Source organism: Podarcis muralis, chromosome 2, assembly GCF_964188315.1.
Source record: "Podarcis muralis chromosome 2, rPodMur119.hap1.1, whole genome shotgun sequence".
Classification (NCBI taxonomy): Eukaryota; Metazoa; Chordata; class Lepidosauria; order Squamata; family Lacertidae; genus Podarcis; species Podarcis muralis.
In genome coordinates this window covers 53,416,296-53,433,705 of record NC_135656.1, presented here as the reverse complement: position 1 = coordinate 53,433,705, position 17,410 = coordinate 53,416,296, and the positions used below count along the sequence as shown (strand labels likewise).

The 17,410-nt window shown below is 42.7% G+C and overlaps 1 protein-coding gene across 4 annotated transcripts in view; it reads right to left on the bottom strand.

Annotated features, from left to right (window-relative positions):
* PPP2R2B (protein phosphatase 2 regulatory subunit Bbeta) overlaps positions 1-17,410 on the bottom strand; it is a 238,071-nt gene that overhangs the window by 44,932 nt on the left and 175,729 nt on the right. The gene's annotated exons all lie outside the window — the stretch shown is intronic.

The following is a 17,410-nucleotide window of genomic DNA, read 5'->3' as shown; positions in this document are numbered from 1 at the left end:
TCAACACACCAAATACTGCAAGCAATTACGCAGCTCAGGCATTGTACTTCTCTTCTCGGACCCCCTGCAGTGTTTCAGAGCCTCTCAAAAACATCAACTGAAGTCCTCACATTTCTTGAAGAGAAGCTTTCACGAAAAACTCTCGACTGTCATGAATTTTCAAAAGGGCCCTTTTCCCTTTGGTTTGATGTCCTTAGCCTCTTGCGTTCCTTTTCTCTTTGACATCTCTGAAGCCTTCCCACACAGATGTTCAGTAGCACAGGCTAATCTCTGAGCCCGGCAGTTCAGACCATCAAGAAAGAAAAGTACAAAGGTGCTGCCAGCGATGGAAATAGGAAGAGCTAGCATTTGTTTCTATTAGTTTTTAACTTAATTAAAACAGAAAGCCGAAGTAATCGCTGCAAGAAACTGCTTTAATGTAAGTATAAAAGAAGACCCAAATGAACCTTAGAGAATAATAGGGTTGCTTTTTTTAAAAAGTGTACATGACATAACACTGCGTAGGCAGCCGGCTGCTGAAAGAGAATGAGAGAAATCGCTGCTGTGTGGGGCAGAAGAAGAGGTGGAATGGCTAAATGTTAGGCTTCAGCAAGAGTCAGACAAAAGGAGAAGGGAGCTGGCTGTCTACGCAACTGGATCATGTATGATCCAAAATAGGTGTGGGGAAGGATGGAGGGTTGATGAAGATCCAACGTAAGAGATCAAAGACATGGAGGAGAGGCTTAGGCACTGAACTCACACCAGAAACAAGGTTATCAGATTGATCAGCAAGCTCTGAGGTTTTATTAGGCAATAGTGAACATGGATTGGCCTCTGGTGTCAGCTGACTGAGTGTTCAGGAAAGGTGGTAGTGAAGCCTAGGTAGCACCAAGCTTACCCTGCCAGGTATGCAGCAGAAAACAGATCACTGGTGGTTCAGCAGCCCTGGTTCAATACCTTATGCTAAAGGAGGGAGATGTCCCTGTGCAATGACGGGAAGGTGGCTAAAGAAGAAAGGGGTCAATAAGAATGCACAGTGCATGTGTCACCTTGAACATTTTCCCTGGAAATGCCCCGTGCCCCTTTTTATGGCATCTGCATGATGTAGCCCATCCCACTGGCACAATCCCTCAGCCTAGTGGCACTGGACACCTCACAAGCACATGCACACCCCTTCCCATGTTCTGCCACTCAGTAAAAAAGCAGCACAATCTCCCTTGGCCCTTCCCTCACCTATGAACGCCTACTGAATTAGCACACATTCACACAATTAAATTGGTATGTTAAGAAGCTCGGTGGAATGGATCTGTAGAGAAACACACAGCCGGCTTTCAACTCAACCTCCACTTTGATCTCCTTGTGATGACCTGGTAAATGCATACTGAGCTGCAAGCTGGGGCCATATGATGGCAGTCTAGTAGTTTAGATATTTGGGAATGGATTCATTCATCCCACTTTCCCCACATGTGCAGTTTGGTTGTGTGCATTGGGCTTTGGCTGCTAAAGAAAACATGGTTTACCTGCCTAAAGGCTGGGAACCACATCCTCCCAGTTCAGGCATCCTGAGTCATCACCTCATCTCCTACAAACTGTCTTGGGAGCAAGGTTTTAAAATCTGAAATATTTTTCTGTTACCTTCAGTATTGCTCATGATGCTTCCCAAAGCAGTCCATGGACAACTTTGTCCTACTTTCCCCCAGAAATCTAACATACCAAGCCACTGTTCACTGTGCCCCAGCTATCTACTGATAAAGTAAGTGCCACACTACACGTGTTTGCTTTCAGTGTTCTGCCTGCCTCTTCTGTTATGCGTCCATATACCGTAAGATGACGATTCTGGAGTCTTGGGCAAATGGAGTAGCTACGCTTTACGTGAGCCTACTGAAAGCACAACCTCTTTTCCAGCCAAGACTACATTTAGACACTGTGAGGCAATGGTGGTCCTGAAGTTCTTTTTAAAGCATGATCCAGGCAGCAATACCACCTCTTAAGACAGTGGGTCTCTTTAATCCCAAGTCACAATATATTAATAAAAATATGCATTTTAAAAGGTGGAAACCAGATAATTTAGAATAGAAAATAAGTGGCAGACCAAGTAAGAGCAGAAATCTCTAGCAAATGTGGACTGAGGAAACAGAAAGTCTAAATAATAGCACCTATAAAAGCATCATACTGACACACTGCACATTCCTGCTATTTGCTTAGAATAGTTATATATAATGTTTAACGTGTCCCTTTCCATGTTTTAAATTTTCAGTGGTAGGTAGCAGTTGAGACCATTCCACCTCGACAGCTATAGATTTATGGACTGCTTAGCAATTCAGTACCTAAAAGGCATGATTCTTTCAAGTGATCTCACTGATATATTTCTCCTATCCCCTGCCCCCCAAAAGAGCCAGCAGATGGAAACTCATCTGCCAGATTGATAGTTTCCTCTCGTTTCACTAATCAGGGAGAATTATGCAAAAGCACAATTGTGTTATCAAATGCAAAGTCATAGCAATCTAATTCCACTTGATAATTCTGTTGGGCACATTGTTTTTACAGTATGCCTAGACACAGATACCGACGGTGTAATTGCTGTGGAAAATCAGATGAATAGGAGAAAAATTCCAGGAGGTCAGTTCTGGTCATCGAAGCTCCAAGCTGAGTTTACAAATATTAAATGGATGAATAATGAGCCTGTAGCAGAGAAAAGATCCAGCTCGTGACCAGGGCAAGAGCAAATAAAAAATGCAAAGAGGCAATAAAAGCCTCTTTTTCTCCCTTCTTTTTCCCCCTTAAATAAGAATTTCACAGTCATAACTCTTATTCATACTGGTACAATGTGCTTCTTTATTTTGCAGAAGGAGTGCAGCTGGAAGTGAATATCAGCATGTAAAATCATACATATGAAAGGACTCTATCTCAATGCCTCTGTTAAAAAACAAACCAATGGATATTTGGGCAGTTTCCCCCAGTAATGTTAATGTCTAAACTGTACCACAAAATAAGCACACATACTATATACATACACTGAAAAAGATAGAGCTACCTGGGTTATTTCACCCGAGAGATGAAAATAGCATGGAAAGTATGCTTTTTAGTGGGTGAAAACCCACTAGAGCCAAAGAGTTGACCCGCTGTCCCACTCCTATCTTCCACTGCATTCTATAAAGAAGAAAAACTGGACCTGAGATCCTATCTAGAATTTTTAAAATGTATCTATGTATTGTATGATCAACTCTCCCAGTGTCTCAATCTTTTCCTTAACTTTTACAATGAGAAAACCTGCCTAGAGTCCACAAATTGCACCTAATATATATGAGAATTCAAAGTAACAGACTTGCTAGCATTAGCACTAAGCCAAACTATGGCTGAAGGTGAACGGGCAAGCGTGCAGGTACACAGAGCAAAAACTGACTCCCATTTTGCTCTTCTCCCAGTCCTGCTGCTGCTGTTGCTGCACTACCAGGAGCCGCCCTAAGCCATTGTTCAGCTTAGCCTTATGCCCCAAATCAGGCTTGCAGCCTGACTCACTCTAAACAAACCACGAACTGTAGCCACAAGGTTTATCCTCAGCTTATGACTCATGGTTTGTTTTAGGGAGACAAACCCTGAGGCTTTGCCTATTCGGACTGTTGAAGGGCTAGCCTCAATACTTTCTAGCTGGATTTCCCAATAATGAACCCTCTCTAGAGGTTTATTATCCCCCTTTTTGCAATTATCACTTAGAGTTGTTCCAGCCTCCTGGAATGTCTTTACAAGCTGTGTTTTCAATTCACCATGGAATAGGGCTCAGGGGGAGTTTGACACCAAATCTGACATTACACTCACTAACTTCAGTTCATTAATTTATTCCAAATTTTGTCCCTGTGGTACTAAGGGCTGCTATCAGACTTTGTCTCTGTGGTATTCGGGTTGCTATCAAAATCCCAATTAAACTACAAATAGTGGTTAATAATGGGCTAAACCTATTCAATAAATGCTTAATCCATTTGATTTCAGCAAAAAAAAATATCTCTGCTGACTAATAAATACTGATTTTCCCAATAAACTTAAAGACAAATTATCTGCTGGACTTCTTGAATTCACAGATTGTAACTTATTGTTACCTATAGATATTGTGAAATCAAAACCAAGAGCTACAGACCATGAACATATTCTATATAATTAATGAGAATATCCTTCCTGTCTGTTCCTCAAGGTCATTTAGTAAGGCCTTGGGGAATCTATAGACCAGTTCTCCTATGAAGGGACATAAGGGATTTCATTATTAGTCTCCAAAGCATTCCCACACTGTCATTTCAAGAACATTCCTATTTAATTAAGGTTTTAATATCTTTACTAAAATTTCATTTTTTAAAAAAAACACAACAACTATAAATTTAATTCTTTCTAGAAATCCACTTAACTCCATATACGTATACTGTGCCAAGTCAATATTAACCTACAAACACAATATATCCAGAATGCCCCTTAGACTCCTTTATTATGCTCGGAAGAATTCAGGAGTTTCTAGGTCTTAAAGAAGTTGATGCAGCTGCTGAAACCTCCTGCACCAGTGCCCCTGCTTCACTTCTGCTTCTCCCCCATTCATGGCAAGCTTTGAGGAAGAGGAAGATCAGCACAGAAGGCAAGGGACAAGCCTGGTCTTCATGAGCTCTCCCAAAAGGCTCTGAGATTTTCCCAAGGAAGCTTGGAAAAATTAGCAATGGATTGCTTTGATGAGCCCCAAAATAAATTTTGGATTATTGCACTATGTAGATATTTGCATGGGTATTTCTAGACATAGTCTAGATTAGAAAAGCCAAAGTAAGCATATCTGCAAGGAATGAATTTCTACATGAGATTAGCTGAGCATGCAAATGGTGCCCACTGAACTCTTTTAAAACCATTTTAAGTACCTATTGCAAATGGAGGAAACCTTTTTTTAATTATTTCTGTTGCATTGGTTTGATGATGATCTGATCATTCAAAATTGATTAGTTCTGCCGCTTGAGTTTTATGGCACTTCATTCTTTTTAAAAAGCCAAATGTTTCAAATTACCCTATCTGTCATTAAAATGATAATGTTACTCTGAAGTGTGTGTGTGTGTAAATCTCTGTGCTGCATAATAAATGCTCATCTAACAGAAAGAGCAAAGCCATGAGTCTTACAACATAACTAGTCTTACTCTTAGCATCCTTTGTGTAAGTGCTGATGAAATCTGTAGTATGTGTCTGTGAGAGGGAATACCTCTATGAAGTATTAAAGGAAAAAATATACATACAGAGAAGAGAAGACTACAGATGTGACAGGATAAAGTACCAATTCCTGATCAGATATCCTCACTATGGTAGCCACTAAGTTGTTCACAGGAATGTGTCAAATATGTGAGCCATTTTGGCTAGATTGCTAGTGGCTGGCTAACTTGGCCCAGACAGCTCCCTATTTTTAGCAGGTCCCATTTGCAATCTTTAATTGGAATAATAATAATTTATTATTATTGGGTGTACATATCCAGTTTCCTGTATTTTAATCACATCACACACAGGATTCAAGATGAAAAGTCTGTCCATCAACCATTGTGTTTTCCCTTGCTTAATGCTGTGTTATTAGACAGACTGGATTTGCCTTAATATGTCCGGCTATTCACAAACTTTTCACGTTGCCATCCTCTGCCTTCTGCAGCCCTTAGAGGGCATAATAGCAGAGTGGACAACCTTTGCCAAATGCCATTAAAAAGGTGGGGCTTGTTTCTCCTGCGTTTAATTTTCTCTCCCTAGTCTCTTTTTATTACGAAGGTGAAGCGTATGGTTTGCCTGGTATTATTATTATTCAGAAGCCAGATAATAGATGGCAGGCTTTATTTTGCAACCAAACAAAAGGAATCCTCAAACAAGGTATGTTTTGAGTGACCCCTCATGGTATCCCATTTCAGAGCTGTCTGCAAGAAACCCACTGATGGACAGCCTGCATTACTGGCAGGTGGAACAGGAGCTTCAGGTCAGCAGAGTGGTGCTACTCTTGCTACATAGGCAGAAGTCAGCAGAGTTGATCAGGGCTGGGAGACCTCTGCCCTATCCAACACTTTCATAGTGTGGTGGATTGGGTGTTTGGGTTGTGACCTTAAAGGGCTAAGGAAACAGGCTGCAAAGTCCACTTAAGGGCTCATCCAGACTACCTTTTGCACTGAGCTTTATGTCCAAGTGTTGTTGCTTTTGTCCGGGCGCTTTCCCCTGGAAAACCCGTGTTTCAGTGCTTAATAGGAGCAAATGGCAGTCTGGACCTATGCCTAGAAACACAGCACAAAAGGCAGTCTGGATGAGCCCTGTGTGTCTTTGTACAAGACTCTGCTGGAATTAATAAACTGAAACACGATACAGATGCAGCAGAGGTGGTGATGGCAGGTGTTTGCTTGCCCTGCTGCAGTTCTCAAAATGCAAGTTTGCAGCTTGGTGATACTCTTAAATTCTCCATGGCTAGAGGTTGTTCTCAGGAGTAACGGCTCGTGGGATGGGACTGTGTTGCGGCACTGCCCTCTCAACACTGGCATCGCTGCGGTTTAGTTGGATGGAGCTGGAGTGGGACACTGGATTGGCTCCACTGATGTGCCCATGCAGCCCCAACCTCACCATTGCACTGTCTTGCCCCAGTGCTATCCAGAGAAGCTGCAGCGCCACCAATTGTTGGCAGGGCAGCTCTGTGGTGCTGCCCCACCATGCAAGTCCTTAGCATAAACAGCAAAGCAGACATTTCCCCACCCATGGAGTCAACTTAATATACTATTTTCACAAGAATATAATATCCATAATGCCCTCTGAATCATTGCTGAATCATTACTGAATTTTAATTACTATGAAATGTGCCAGTTCAGACCACTGCTAGAACATCCCTCCAGCCAACTCACCAGCTGTTTTCTACACCTTCCTCCCCTTAATCTTGACCAGTCTCAAAGGCGAAGTTAATTGTGCAGAAGATGCATCCTTGGCAGATAAAATAAATCAGTTGGTATCAGACTTTCCTAAGAGATCAGCTCACTGAAGCTGCATATGGATTACCGTTTCTGAAGAGCAATGAAGGTGACTTCACCTGTTAAGGTCAGCCTGGCGTAGATCAAGTTTTGCTGGTTTGATAATTTCTTGAATAGTAAGACATTGCTGAGCAGTGGACCTGACGTGTGTGTGTGTGTGTGTGTGTGTGTGTGTGTGTGTGTGTAGATATATCACTGATAAATCCTTTTACATATCACTTATGGCCTTCCTCAATATAAAGGCACCTATTGTTATGGGGGAGGGGGGAGGTAAGCCATATGCCTGGGTCTCTTTCTAATTTCTGAATCCAGCATGGATTCAATTTCTGGAATAGCCAGGTTAGCTTCCTGGTGAGGCAATGACTCTCTAAGTATGGACCATTAAGGTAACAAAGGAAGTGGCTCTGTGCCAGGTGCCTGATGGCAAATGGACTCCCTCAACTCACTGATAGTTAGAAAGGCAAAGGTTAGAGTTGGGTGTTAAGAGTTCAATTATGTGAGCTAGAAGCTAGAGCTGGAAGCAGCAGGTTGGGAAGCCAAAGAGACATAGAGATACTTGTGACTATGGGACAAACAAAGACCCTCTTGTGGTGTTAATGCTGTGAACCCTTCGATCGTAGGCTCAGGTTGCATAGATGTGTAAAAAAAACCTTCTATCATAAAGACACCACAGTCTCCGCTGTTCCTCATTCTAAAGGAAACACAAACCCTGGGTAAGCACCTGGAAACCCTGGAATCTCACACTGCTCAGGGATGGGATAGCATGCAAAACTGTGTCCCTACTATTTACAAAAACACCAATAAAGTTGTGTGATGCAGGCAATGACAGCTCTAGGAAGCCCTGGCATTCTATTGTCTGTTTGCTACCTGAGTATACTTGAGCTCCTCTGAAAGTACAGATTGTGGGTGCTGCTGAACTGAGGTGTGAGGATAGTGGCCTATCCAAGGCAATTGTTGGCAAAGGCAGCAACCGCTTGGGAGTAAGCTCCACTGAACACTTAAAGAGGTTTTACTACAATCAAGCCGCATATAAATTTTGCTAAAAATATGAACAAATAAAAACCTTCTGAATAAACATGCAGAGTCTTGAAGGGCACATGTCAGAGCTTTCCTCGCTAAAGGCAAAAGCAGAGTTTGGAAATCTCCTCTCCTTTTGGCAAGGGAATACCCATCTCTTGTACTTAGGCAGAGCAGGCAATGGTTCTGTTCCATTACAAAGAAAATCTATTACTTGTTCACTCATCTGATACGTCTCTCCAGATTACCTGGTGATGTATTTCCACTGCATTACTATAACCTACTTTTCCTTCCTTTCTCGTGTCCCAGAGGATTCTTCTGCCAAGAAGATGGCTTTCTAGAATAGTTTAAGGCAAGGAGAGTACAGGCAATGACAAGGAGAAAGAGGGGGTGGGGGTGGGCACGAGCTTGCTTCATGTGCCCTCGTCTGTATAGCTGCATTGGCATGGTGCTTTGTTAAAGAGAGCCACTGCCTGGCACAAGGAGAAGGGGAGAAGATGAATTTGCTCTCCTTGCTCCTGGAGCCGGCATCCAAAATGCAAGCTGATACATTAAGACAGATTGGATCATGTTTTTTTTTCCTGCCATCACTGCTGATATGGAAGCAATGCACTCTCTTGATAGCACTTGGGGTTTTTTTGAAGTGAGGGAGGGAGACAAGAAAGGATGCACCCACGCCTGCCTTCTTATGGTGTCTTGAGAACTCTGTAGTGCAGCTCACACGTGGCATTCAAAGGAAGGAAAACGTTGTAAGCCAGTCTCAAATTAAGAGCAATGCGAGAAGTGCACACTGTATGCAGAAGAGACCATGTGCCTTAGCTCTGCAGTCAGCCCCTTTTAAAGAGCAGTAAATCTGTGATATGCGACTGCAAAAATGAGGAAAGGTAGGGACTTCTTTTTGTTGTTCATTTTACTGGCTGATCAAACTGGGTTTCGTTAAGTGGAGATCCCAGGGCAGCAAGTTGAATAAGATGAAAAAGACACAACTGCAAAGCCACAGAACCCAGAAACAAGCTACCTACTATTTTTTAAATCATTACACACTATAAACAAAACAGCAGTTCATAAGTCCACTAAGACCTTGAGCTATCCAATCAAATGCCTCTGAAAGCCCTGGTGCCTGGTGTAAAGTTGGGGCTATCGGGTGGAAGGGAATTCCACAGTCAGGGTACCACTACGGAGAAGGACCTATCCCTCCAGATAAAACCCCTCTATCCACTCTTTATACAGCAGGCAGATGAATTTTTTATCTGTGAATTGAGGGCTAAGCATCTTCAGTGCTGAAATCAAAGATAAAGCCCTCTGCCTCCTTTTATAAGTAAAAAGAGTGTTTCCAGTGTCCCACAGATCTGGAGTGGTGTGTGTGTGTGTGTGTATCTAGTAAGTGTGCATGTGAATGTGCATGGCCTTATGTGTGATGTATGTAGTGCGGAGTTGCAGGTGCATATCCACCAGTGGCATGTGGACTTCAGAGGGGGTGACTGACGATCAATATGGCCCTGGGGCGAAAAAGGTTAGCCACCCCTGCTTTAGAAGACTTCTACATAGAGCTGCCCTTTTGTTTGCTGTTGCTGCAATATGTTGATGGTTTAGCTGTTGCTGGTCAGCCATTCGCATCCAGCTCCAGCTGTTAGTAAATGTCACCAAAACAAACCGCTCAAAAAACAAAACCACGGACATCCATCTCTGTCGTCCTAGAGGACGGCAAACTCCATTCCTCTCTGCTTCAATAATGGACAAAGCCCTGCTTAAAAGCGAAAGTGAAGACTTTTTAATAAGGTTACACACCGCCAGTCAACCTCAGAAACGTCTTCTCCCCACCCCCCTTTCTGACATTGTACAGAAAATTGAGATGATTTATATATTGCAGGCCTTTCTGACATGCGTGTTGCATCTGGAGCTTCTGTGGGGGCTCACAAACTAATCTGAAGCTTATCTCCGTCTTTGTGGAAAGGTCTGCTGTCAGCTTCCAAGGCCCTCCGAACAATTCAATAACTGACACCAAAGGTTCACCCCAGAACCCTGAACGCCTTGATGTTTCACGTGCTCAGACAAGGCCAGCGCCTACAAGGGCTACACAGTGACACGCGACTGATAGGTATGCTTGTTCAGCTGATTGGATGACATTTGTTTCATTAAATTAAAAGGCTGGCTGCAATTTTACTGTGCACCATGGCAGGCTGGGGCTGTAGGCACTCAGGAGCGCAAGTGAACCATCTTGCCTAGAGAAGGTTTATTACTGAAAATCCCTGTGATCAGAAGGAACATAAAAATTCAGACACCCAGAGGCCCGCTGCCCTAGAGAACTGAAGCACTTTTGTGTTTTCCTCAAGATCAGATCCTATGAAATCTGTGCCATTTTTCTAGCACCCCTCTCCATGAGCAAAACACTGTATTATCCGCTTCCTTGCATAATTTCAGATAAAGCATGTGCTAACAAACACTCTTGATCCTTGACTTGTTCTCTAGGTCTGCTGCTCCACCCCACCCATTTGTATTTTACACACATCTGCAGTTACATTTCATGTGTTTTCCTTTTGTCATAACTAGGGTTTTCATTAAAAGACGTGATTCAGAAATATTTTTTCCTGCCGCTCCTCCAATGAGAATTTAACTGCACTCGCACAATTAACACCTCAGTCAGTACCATGTATGTCAATCTCTTTTAAAAAAGAAACCAGATTTTTGCTGCTCGTAGCAATGTGTACATGACACTGATTAAGACATTCAGCAAAATCTGTTACCTGAAATACTATAATAAAAAAGGAGGACCCAGACTCTCGCATTATTAGTTGTGGCTCAGGTTGACACGCCTTGGGGGGAAACAACAACCTGAAAAGAATCTACCAAGCAGGCCACAGCCTCTAGGCCAGTGATGACCGACCCTTTTGAGAATCATGCCGTAACTCAAGCCCAACCTATGGGAGAGCGTCACATTTGTCACTTGATGTACAAACATCTCAGGCCCCAAAACATCTGATATGCAAGTGGATTCAATTTTCTACACCAACTAAGCACATAAATTCTAGTTGCCTACTGCAGGATCAAAGCTGAATTTCAAATCAATTAACCCTTTGTAGGCCAGAGGCATTTTACACAACCACAAAGACATCTACACAGCTGCCACATTTATAAAATGTGACCTGCCATGAAAATAAAGTATTTAAAAGGAGATGAAATAAAGCCTGCTACCTTTTCATGACATTTAAAACCAGATCTTCTGCAACCAGTCCTGGATGCTGCTTCAACCTATACATCTCCTACCCTCCCCCCAACCTCTTTTTTTATTTTGTTTTGTTCATCAAAGGAAACAGAAAGTATCTTGCTGTGCAGAGCACCCCAGGGGGACATTTGCAAACCTTCTCTTCTAACTGGAAGGGTAGTTAAAAGTGAGGAGGAAATACTTCTATCAGAGCCTCAGTAGAAGCTTGATTTGCAGAGTGCAGGATCAAAGTCAAAACGTTTCTCCTTTAAAGAGATTTAAATCATAGATGTTATTTGTGCTAATTATTTATTGCAAACATCCCCTAGCACAGACAAAACCACAAGCACTTTGGATACTACAGCTATGCAAAACAAAACTCCAGCAAAACAAAACAGCAATGCTTTTAGGGATGATTCAGAGGAAGAATGCAAGAGGTTATATGAGTTACAGTGGTGCCCCGCAAGACGAATGCCTCACAAGACGAAAAACCCGCTAGACGAAAGAGTTTTCCGTTTTGGAGGTGCTTCGCAAGACGATTTTCCCTATGGGCTTGCTTCGCAAGACGAAAATGTCTTGCGAGTCTTGCCATTTCCCCCCGCTTTCCCCCCCTTTTTCTAAGCCGCTAAGCCGCTAATAGCCTTTTAGCAGCTCAGCCGCTAAGCCTTTAATAGCCGCTAAACCGCTAATAGCGCTAATCCGCTTAGCCGCTAATGGGGTTGCTTCGCAAGACGAAAAAACCGCTAGACGAAGAGAATCGCGGAACGGATTCTTTTCGTCTTGCGAGGCACCACTGTATATGTATGCTCACTGGGGACAGGGGGTGGCGGCGGCAGGGAGGGGATACAAAACACCAAAGTACCATAATCCCTTTATTAGTACCAACCCACTTTTGGCATAACTTCCTAATTCTCACGTCCTGCTTACTGTAACTCAGTCTGAAATAACCACACATTGCTTCCCAGCTTAGCCCTGCCTCCTCTTCCTCTCCTTTCCCTAGGTAAAATTTAAGATTGCTAGCTTCTTGGTGATGACCTCTTGCAGCTTGCAAAGCGGCACTAAATAAATAAATACTAAACAACTAAAAATCACAAAGCAGCATTTGAGCTTCTAAATTCACCAGGACTCTTTGGAACATGCAGAATTTTCCCCTAGCACCAAAGAGATATCAGGTACCTGGTACACCTCTGTGGTGGGGGACATTTCACAACTGAGGGACCACTGCAGAAAAAACTCTTTTCTCCCACAGCCAGCTGGTGGAGGCACTTAGAGAAGGGCCTCAGCTGAGCATCTAAAGCAGCCTCCCCTGACCTGGTGCTCTGTAAATGCTTTTGAATTCCAAGTCCCATCAGCCCCATCCAGCCAATGATCAGGAATGGTGGAAGTTGTAGTCCAGCAAGATCTGGAGGGTGATGGTTTGAGAAGACTGATTTCAAGGCTCAACAATTACATATAGAATTGTGTGATTTATTAGTCAACGTATTTCAAAACTATGATAACTTCAACTTTTCCTTGTATGGAGTTTATTGCATTCCTTTGATAATCCTGGTGGGATGACCAGTATTCCAGATGTGGTTGTGCCATAAATGTGTACAAAGCATTATGACACTGGTTGATATTGGCCCCTTCCTAAATAATTTCTGACATAGAATTTGCCCTTTTCATTGCTACTGCACAGGAAAGTGACGTTTTCAGTAAATTATTCAAGTGTTTATCACATGCATAGGATAATGAAACTGGTGCACACATTCTGTATATAGCAAACCTCAAACGTGAAATAACTGTTTTAACAGTTAAATGTTTTCCTTACCCCAAATTATCTCTGCTCAGAGAAAATGTCAAGTATGAAGGTTAAACATCTGAAATTATGGTGTACAGCAAAATAAATAGATCTTAACAGGGTCACAGATATCACTCCGCTTCTCACGCACGGGCACTTTTATCTACATGGAAGTATTTCAGAAAAACAGAGCTTTGTAAACAAAAGTGCATCACTGGGAAGAATGGGCATGAAGCTGCTGAAGTGAAGAGAGAGGTTTGTTAAAAGAGGCTCTTATAACTGTTGTTGATCTCTGTGGAAGATGAGTTCTCGGGAATGTCAGACCCTCCAAATGCAAAAGCCGCAGTAAAAAAGGAAAAATAGCTTTAAGTAGCTATCATTTCTGTAAGCTAGAGAATAGGAAAGTAGTTTTGCTTAAAGACACTCTAATCTTTTACTCTTACAGACTGATGGCATTACCTGTGTCACATAATAAGCACCATGAGACTTGGCATTTAGAAAGCGTATTGCTTCTTCAAAGTGCTTTAAAGTAGGGGTTAGGTATTCCCTTAGGTCTACCTGCGACAAATATTGGGGAATTAGCAACAACTTTGCTCTGCGTTGGGGAGAAAGGAATGCAGACAGTAAATGCCAGTCTGATCATTATTAATTTATTATCATTTATTAAATTAGTATACTGCCCTTCATCCGAAGATCATAAAAATATAAAATGAGAACACAAAATATGTAAAAACAAAGCAAGAACAAAAACAAACCAATAACCCTCCCCCAACATATTTAAAAGTACATGGAGTGTTAATCAGCCAAAGGTGGGGTTAAAGAAAAACGTTTTCACATGGTGCCTAAAGAGATGCAATGAAGGCACCAGGTAAGCCTTCCTGGGGAGAGGATTCCACAAATGAGGAGTCGCTGCAGAAAAGGCCCTTTTATGTGTTGCCACCCTTTAGAAACGTTGTGGAGGAGGCACACAAAGAAAGGCCTCAGATGAGGACTGCAGGGTCTGGACTGGTTCATATAAGGAGAGGCCGTCCTTGAGATATTGAGGTCCTAGGCCATTTAAGGCTTTATAGATCAAGACCAGCAATTTGAATTAGGCCCAGAAACTAATTGGCAGCCATGTAATCAGGTCAGGGTTGGTTTTAAATGCTCAAACTGTCTTGCCCTGGTGAGCAATGTTGAATTTGTGTTGTATAGATATATTGCATCTAATAATTGGATGCATTACTAAAAATAAAGAGCCTAGTGACACCTTGAATGCTAACAAATTCATTATGGCTTAACCTTATGTGGGACTAGAATCCATTTCACCAGATGCTTCAAGTGTAATCCTCAGCTGGCAGGTTGCAAGAAGTACAGTTCTATCACCTATGGCTTGAACTGCAATAATGGTTTCCTATCTTATTACATATGCCAATTAACTTGCTAACGCTAGGATGTTTGTTTTACCATCAGTTACTGCCATTGTGTATGCTTAACCGCACTGATTTTGCATATATTGCTTCCATGCAATTGTTGCAGACTGTATTTTCCCCCATTTAATTTCCATTAGTGTTTTCACTCCCCTTCCTGCCGGTACATCCACATAAACTTGTCACCTGATAATAACAATTTGCTCATCAGACTCATTCATCTGACATTCCTGGACTCGAGTCTATAAAACAAAACATGTCAGAATCTCCCTCAAAATGTTAAAACAAATCGTCCTGAAATGTGACTTGGCATAAAAAGACAAGAGCAGCAATAGATCCATCCTGCAATGGATTATTACTACAGAGAATTCAGACCATGTTGCTGCCAAATGCTCGCATGCCAGTGCTTTTCCTCTCCTCTCCTTGTTGTACATTGTCTGGCTTATGGCCATTCTTCTGACCTTCAACGCAATTGCAGCATCAGCCTTTCACACACAGGCTGGCCAAAGCACCACTGGCGAAAGGAGTTAGTCCACCGTGGGACAACTGACACGGCCTGGTAAATCCTTATCTTTCTGCATTGCTTTATCCCAAATTTCTTGGTGGTGTTGTCAGGTGAGGCTTCGTGTAGGCAAAAATAAATGCATGCTTCTCCTGGCCCTAATTCCCGCCCCCCATCCCAGGATTTTAGAGCTGTTAAGGAGCCTGCCCACCTTGACAGATTCCTGTCCAGCTACACGTAACCCTCCAAAGACAGCACAGGAAGGGATGTTTTTAGGTTCTCATGCCCATGCTGTTATAGTGGATAACAATAAACCGCTAGCTATCATTGGGGACGCCCTCTCTTACTGACTATGAATTCCTCCAGAACACATCACTAATACATATCAGGTTGTGATAAGCATGAGAGGATCACTGGGAACACCAAAGGAATCTGCAGAGTTCTATTCTTCCAATGATGCTGTTAAGGTGCTACACTCAATATGCCAGCAAGTTTGGAAAACTCAGCAGTGGCCAGAGGATTGGAGAAGATCAGTCTACATCCCAATCCCAAAGAAAGGCAGTGCCAAAGAATGCTCCAACTACCGCACAATTGCACTCATTTCACATGCTAGCAAGGTTATGCTTAAAATTCTACAAGGAAGGCTCAAGCAGTATGTGGACCGAGAACTCCCAGAAGTTCAAGCTGGATTTAGAAGAGGTAGAGGAACCAGAGACCAAATTGCAAACATGCGCTGGATTATGGAGAAAGCTAGAGAGTTCCAGAAAGACATCTACTTCTGCTTCATTGACTATGCAAAAGCCTTTGACTGTGTCGACCACAGCAAACTATGGCAAGTTCTTAAAGAAATGGGAGTGCCTGATCACCTCATCTGTCTCCTGAGAAATCTCTATGTGGGACAAGAAGCTACAGTTAGAACTGGATATGGAACAACTGATTGGTTCAAAATTGGGAAAGGAGTACGGCAAGGCTGTATATTGTCTCCCTGCTTATTTAACTTATATGCAGAATTCATCATGCGAAAGGCTGGGCTGGATGAATCCCAAGCCGGAATTAAGATTGCCGGAAGAAATATCAACAACCTCAGATATGCAGATGACACAACCTTGATGGCAGAAAGTGAGGAGGAATTAAAGAACCTTTTAATGAGGGTGAAAGAGGAGAGCGCAAAATATGGTCTGAAGCTCAACATCAAAAAAACGAAGATCATGGCCACTGGTCCCATCACCTCCTGGCAAATAGAAGGGGAAGAAATGGAGGCAGTGAGAGATTTTACTTTCTTGGGCTCCATGATCATTGCAGATGGTGACAGCAGTCACAAAATTAAAAGATGGCAAACCTAGACAACATCTTAAAAAGCAGAGACATCACCTTGCCAACAAAGGTCCGTATAGTTAAAGCCATGGTTTTCCCAGTAGTGATGTATGGAAGTGAGAGCTGGACCATAAAGAAGGCTGATCGCCGAAGAATTGATGCTTTTGAATTATGGTGCTGGAGGAGACTCTTGAGAGTCCCATGGACTGCAAGAAGATCAAACCTCTCCATTCTGAAGGAAATCAGCCCTGAGTGCTCACTGGAAGGACAGATCCTGAAGCTGAGGCTCCAATAATTTGGCCACCTCATGAGAAGAGAAGACTCCCTGGAAAAGACCCTGATGTTGGGAAAGATGGAGGGCACAAGGAGAAGGGGACGACAGAGGATGAGATGGTTGGATGCTTGAAGCTACCAGCATGAGTTTGATCAAACTGCGGGAGGCAGTGGAGGACAGAAGTGCCTGGCGTGCTCTGGTCCATGGGGTCACGAAGAGTCGGACACGACTAAACGACTAAACAACAACAACATTCTTCCAATTCCTCCATTCTTTCCCGTTTCTAGGCTTTGCTTTCCAAAATGCCATTTCATTCCACGTGTTGCTGGTAACTGTTGCCAAAGCAAAGCTAGCACGATATCACATGTCATAAACCTGTACCGGTCCAAGGGCCTGTTCTCTCTAGCCAAAAGGATTGAGCCATGAGAACTTTTTCCCAATATATAACATTCGTTATTCAGAAAAAAGTTCACCTTGGTCAATGGGAGAGATCTTTTCGACAGTGATAAATCACTGAACTCCCAGGCATGAAAAGTCTCTGTACTCTATTTTTCAGTTCCTCTTCCAACACTTTGACCTTCATAGGTCCCAAACGTCCAGATAATTTAATAGCTGTTAAAATAAGGTTAAGAAAAAGGGAAAGGTCATATAAGAAGAAAACTAAGTATAACCTGGTATGGGGGTGGGGCGGAGGGAAGTGGAACACTAAAAGGACCAGTAACTGATGTCCAGTTACTACTTCATCACTGAGAAATATTAAATCAAATCCTGCTTTTATGGACTAAATGCAAGACTTTTATAACTAAGTAGATAAGGAGAGCCCTGCTAGATTGGGACAAAGGCCCATCTAGTCTACTATCTTGTTCTCATACTGGCCAATCAGATGCCTATAGGAAGCCTGCAAGCAACACCTGAGTGCTCAGGCGCTCTTTTCCACA